This window comes from Choloepus didactylus, chromosome 6 (genome assembly GCF_015220235.1).
Source record: "Choloepus didactylus isolate mChoDid1 chromosome 6, mChoDid1.pri, whole genome shotgun sequence".
In the NCBI taxonomy this organism is placed as follows: domain Eukaryota; kingdom Metazoa; phylum Chordata; class Mammalia; order Pilosa; family Megalonychidae; genus Choloepus; species Choloepus didactylus.
The window spans coordinates 96,611,060-96,616,133 of NC_051312.1; the positions used below are offsets into that span (position 1 = coordinate 96,611,060).

Genomic DNA, 5,074 nt, shown 5'->3' on the forward strand with positions numbered 1-5,074 from the left:
ATGAGATCAATAAAGGAAAAGCGTAGGGATGTTCTTTGTCTATTTTATTCACTGTTGTACCTACACTACCTAGACAGGGTTTAGCACACAGTATTCAATAAATATTTGCTGAATGAAAAAGAAAATGTATGAATGAAAACAAACAGATCTGAGTACCTATAATGGTGAGCCTCTGCTATATATTCTAACTATGAAGAAGTCATGTAAGCAATTAAAAACAAAGTTTTTTATTCAAACTTGGTATTACCATCTATATGACCTTGGTGAAGATGAATTCTCTGAGCTTCTGCTTCTCATCTGGAAATGGAGATGACTAGCTACAAAGTAATGTTATTTAAAGATTATTTTTAAAACTATCTGTATAACATGTATAGCCCAGTAGTTATGTAGAACACATGCTTAACAAATTTGATATATTTTAATAGTATTAAAATATTCCACTTTACCTAATAATAATAGAAACCCAAGAAAAACCCAGTAAGGCTCTATCTTTATGGAGTTCACTTTAGGTTGCTAAAACTTGACTCTCAAAGTCAATTAATCACTTGTTTTCCTCACTACTTTTACCTCTTGAATATAGTCTTTCAATCAATCATTTGTCACATTAGTCATATTTTAGCTACTAAGTAAACATTTGCTCTTTAATTCTCTATATCAATTTTTGCTTATGTATTTATCTCCTCCGACATGAACTTCTCAATTCTAAGTTTGTGTCTGATACAGCATTATTATCCTTAGTGCCCAATACAATGCCTGACACATGCATGAGCTCAATGTTTGTGACGGGAACTGAAATCCCACAAAAGAAAAAAGATGTTGGAAATTTGACTTATGGGTGAGTTCAGTGAGGCTCAGAAAGCAAAATAAACTGCCACAGGTGTTCCAGTCAAGAGATCAGATATATGGAGGAGATATAATATCAGGGACAGAGGGGTGATCTCTGAAGCCAGGCTACCCAAGTTTGAACCCCAACTCTACAAATAACAAGCTTTGTGACCTTGGGCAAGACCTTACTCAGGCAAACTCTCTAGTCTCAGTTTTCAAACCTATTAAAATGGAGATAATAATTGCTTACCTTACAGACTTGCTGTAAAGATTAAATTAATTAATACATATATAAAGCATTTATTGGAATGTCTAACATAATAAATGTATCATTATCATTATTGTTGTTATTATTTTCTTAAATACGTAAGTTTCTCCCACTCAGGACTTATTGCTACAGTATCCAGGATCCTAAGTCTAGCATTTGATATCTAATTCACCCATAAGTAGTGTGCCTATAATTAAAATACATAATCAAAGTAGTTTCGGAGAAATGGTTCAATCAAAATAGGCAGAATCTTCATAGAAAGAGGAGAAAAATGGATAAAGGTCAAAAAGAAAATCAATCTAGAGAGAATTTTCAAAGTGAAAGGTGAAGCCTGATATGATATGAAAGGTGAAGCTTGATATGATATTAATTCCATATCAAGAACAGCATCTACTTTTTAGCCTTATGCTTCCATAGAACACATTCTAAGGATGTTTAGTTAATGAATAAATTCCCTGGGCAATTAAGAGAGGGTTACAGTACTGCTGTGGGAACTTGGGGAGGTATGAGGGACAAAAGGGGAGGAAAGTAAGACTGTTACTCTAGTGCTTACACAGGTCAATTTATTCAAAAAAATATTTGACTCCATAATTCTAAAACACTAAATTCTATCACCATGTTATCCTGGGGATAAGGTATTTTCCATACTTTCTCCCACATTTGGACTTTGCATCACCCTTGGGAACTCTGACTTAACTTGCTTCACCTGAATGCACTGCCTCTCTTGTTGGTATCAGAGGACTCCAGACTCAACCCTACCCACTCATAAGTCAAATACAATGTGGCTACTCAGTTCAAACCCAGCTGGATCAACCCTTGACCCTCAGGAGGGATAAGACAGACTCAGAATATTATTAAGTAACAAAATCAGGTTCAAAATTTTGCCCTTCTAACACCAAATTTGCTGTAATTTTAAAAACAGAATGTACTACAACACATACACACATATATAAATATATACATGGATGCACAAGAAAACATAACAAAAAAGCCTAAAAAGACATAAGCCACTACTAAGGAAAAAAATCTCTATAGCTATTGTATATTTCCCTGTCCTCTTTTTCCTCCCTCTCTCTCTGCATACACACACACACACACACACACACACACACACACACACTTTTTCCTACAAAATTGGAAATTTGCAGACCCTGCAGTTTTGTAGCCAGAATTTTTACATAATGTATGATGAATATCTTTCCATGCTATTAAATATTATTGCATAACATTTTATTACTAGTATTCCATTATATGGATGTGCCATAGTTTATTTAACCAAACTCCTACTTTTATATAATTAGGCCATTACCTATTTATTCCTTACTATAAATAACCATCCAGTGAAAATACATAAATCATTATCCTCAGTTTCACTAAGATCCATTTCTGAAACCATAAGTACTAGGTAAAAGAACATGTACATGTTCAGACTCCACATATATACTGCAAAGTTGTTTTCCACAGAGATTGTATGTCTTCAGAATGAGCATTTGCTAACATTTCTGATTTTCTTCCTACTATAACACAGCTGTCTCTGGGAAACCTGAAGAAGACAGGGAAGAGATTAGGAATGTGGAAAAGTTCTATCACTTTCCATAGTGACAGAGTAGAATATAAATAAAAAGTGGGAATTGCCAGTAGAGATACTAGCATATTTTATTCAGCATAACATATTTTTTTTTTATTTCCCGTGGAAGGGAAGTAGACATAACACTCACAGGAAATAAAAAAGGAATAACAGAATACTTGCATGAAAAATGTGATTTTTAATCGTGACACAAATTTTCTTTTTTACCTCAGAAACATGTACTCAGAATAGATGCATGATAATAAATTTGAAACAGTCATTTTTTTTTCCTTATTTCAAATAGGATTTTTCAAACTCTCTCACTGACCTTTTGAAATACTTAAGCTTAGAGAGAAGGCAGAAGCTGGCGCGCCCTTGGCTTGGCGTTGAGCTCGGGCTCGGGCTCCGGCTCCGGGAGGCGGCGGATGCAGCGGCGGGTCCTTCCGGCCGGGAGATTGGCGTCCGGCGTAGGGAGGCCGGGTGGAGCCCTGCCCCTTGGTTACCTCGGCCCTGCTGATGTGAATGCGTTGTCATACTCCTCTTTGGCTCAGGACACTTGAAGGGACTTCAGCGACACGCATAAGTTCTTCAGCAGATGCTTAATGAACACCTATTATGTGAAAGATCTTGCTAATCACATTAGCATGAATCTGCTAAACTGTGAAAAAAGCTGTGGATCCAGCCAGCCAGAAAGTGACTTGTGCTGCGGTGGCCAGCAACTGTAGCCAAGGATGCCACTGGATGCAGGTACAAATGCCTGGTTGACAATGAAATACGCTGGAAAATCAACTATTCCCTGACAATTTCACAAAATAGTAGATTCTCTGCTGGTGAAGCGTCCAAATGAAGGCTGTTTGCGTAAGATGGAACTGAGGCATCTAGAAAAAAAGCAAGGTCATTGTGAGTTTGCACTTATGGATTGTCCGCAATGTCAACATCCCTTCCCAAAATGTCAGCTTAATATTCACATTTTGAAGGAGTGTCCAGGGGGACAGGTTTCTTGTGTGAACTTTGCTAAATCAATGGCATTTGAAGATAGAGATCCATGGCCAGAACTGTCCTTTGGCAAACGTCATCTGTGATTAGTGCAATACCATACTCATCAGAGAACAGATGCCTAATTATTATGATCTAGATTGTCCTACAACCCCAATTCCATGCATGCTCAGTACTTTTGGTTGCCATGTAAACATGCAGAGGCATAACTTGTCATGCCATCTGCAGTAGACTACCCAGTCACATATGAGAATGTTGGCCCAGGATCTTCAAAATCTAAGCCTGGCTTTAACTACCAAGCCTCAATGAAATATGCTTCTATATGATTCTGCCTTTTGGTCTTGGGTTTCCTCTGGGTATCACCCAGAGTTCAGAAGTTCCAAGAAACTATTCAGCAGTAAGAGGGTCTTCTTGTAAGACAAGATCCCCAAATCTGGGAGTGAACTTCTAAAATGGAAACTCAGAGCATGTACGTAGGTGAACTCAAACGAACTATTAGAATCCTGGGACAAAACTGCCGAAATAGAAGACCAGCAGTGAAATGGGATTTACATCTGGAAGACTGACAACTTTGGGATGCACCTGAGATCTCAAAAAAGAAGAGAAACCTGTTGTCATGCATAGAACAGATGGGATAATATTGTCATTGTCCAGATTAGAAACAACAGTTTCCTCATGCACAGTGGGTGCATAGAAATAAAATTGACTTATGAAGGACAATTGAAAGGGCTTGCCAATCTTTTAGGTACAGGGTGAAGTAAAGGGAAGAATGACTGCTACGTTTTTGGTTTGAGAAACTGTGTGGGTGTACTGCCATACACTGAGATACCAGAATATCAGTGAAAGAACTATTAGGATTATGGATGGATGGTAAATCAATAATCCCTTGTTGGACATACTTCACTCAAGATACATAGAAATATCAATTAAGCATTTGGAAATATGAGCCTAAGGCTAATGGTAAGGTCAAAGTTGGAGACTAAAAAGTATTGGCAGCAGTAAGTATATGATAACATTTAAAATCATTAAACCAGTCAAGATTATTTAGTTATTGTGTATAAGAATCTAGGAGAAAAGGTTCTAGATCTGGGTCACTAGGTCCCCAACATCAGAATGTTGAATATAAGAAGATACAGTCAAGGAAACTGAGAAGTTAGCATGAAATAGGAAGAAATTTGAGATAAGCAAAATCATAGTAAAATACTTTATTTTAGTAAACTACTTAAATTAAATATTTTAGTAGAATACTTAAATTAAATATTACTCTGTAGTCAAAGAAGCTAATGACAGAGAAGTGATCATTTCAGTTGACAGCAGAGATGATTATAACCAGAGCTGTAAAAGACTCTCAACTGGATGGGGCTGGAAAAATAAAGAATTTTGTATTTGATTCCTGAGATTGCTGTTAAAAATTGCCA

The 5,074-nt window shown here is 36.8% G+C and overlaps 1 pseudogene; it reads left to right on the forward strand.

Moving 5' to 3' along the window:
• The first annotated feature begins 749 nt into the window (after nucleotides 1–749).
• On the forward strand, nucleotides 750–4,350 carry LOC119537221 (annotated as a pseudogene).
• The last annotated feature ends 724 nt before the right edge of the window (nucleotides 4,351–5,074 follow it).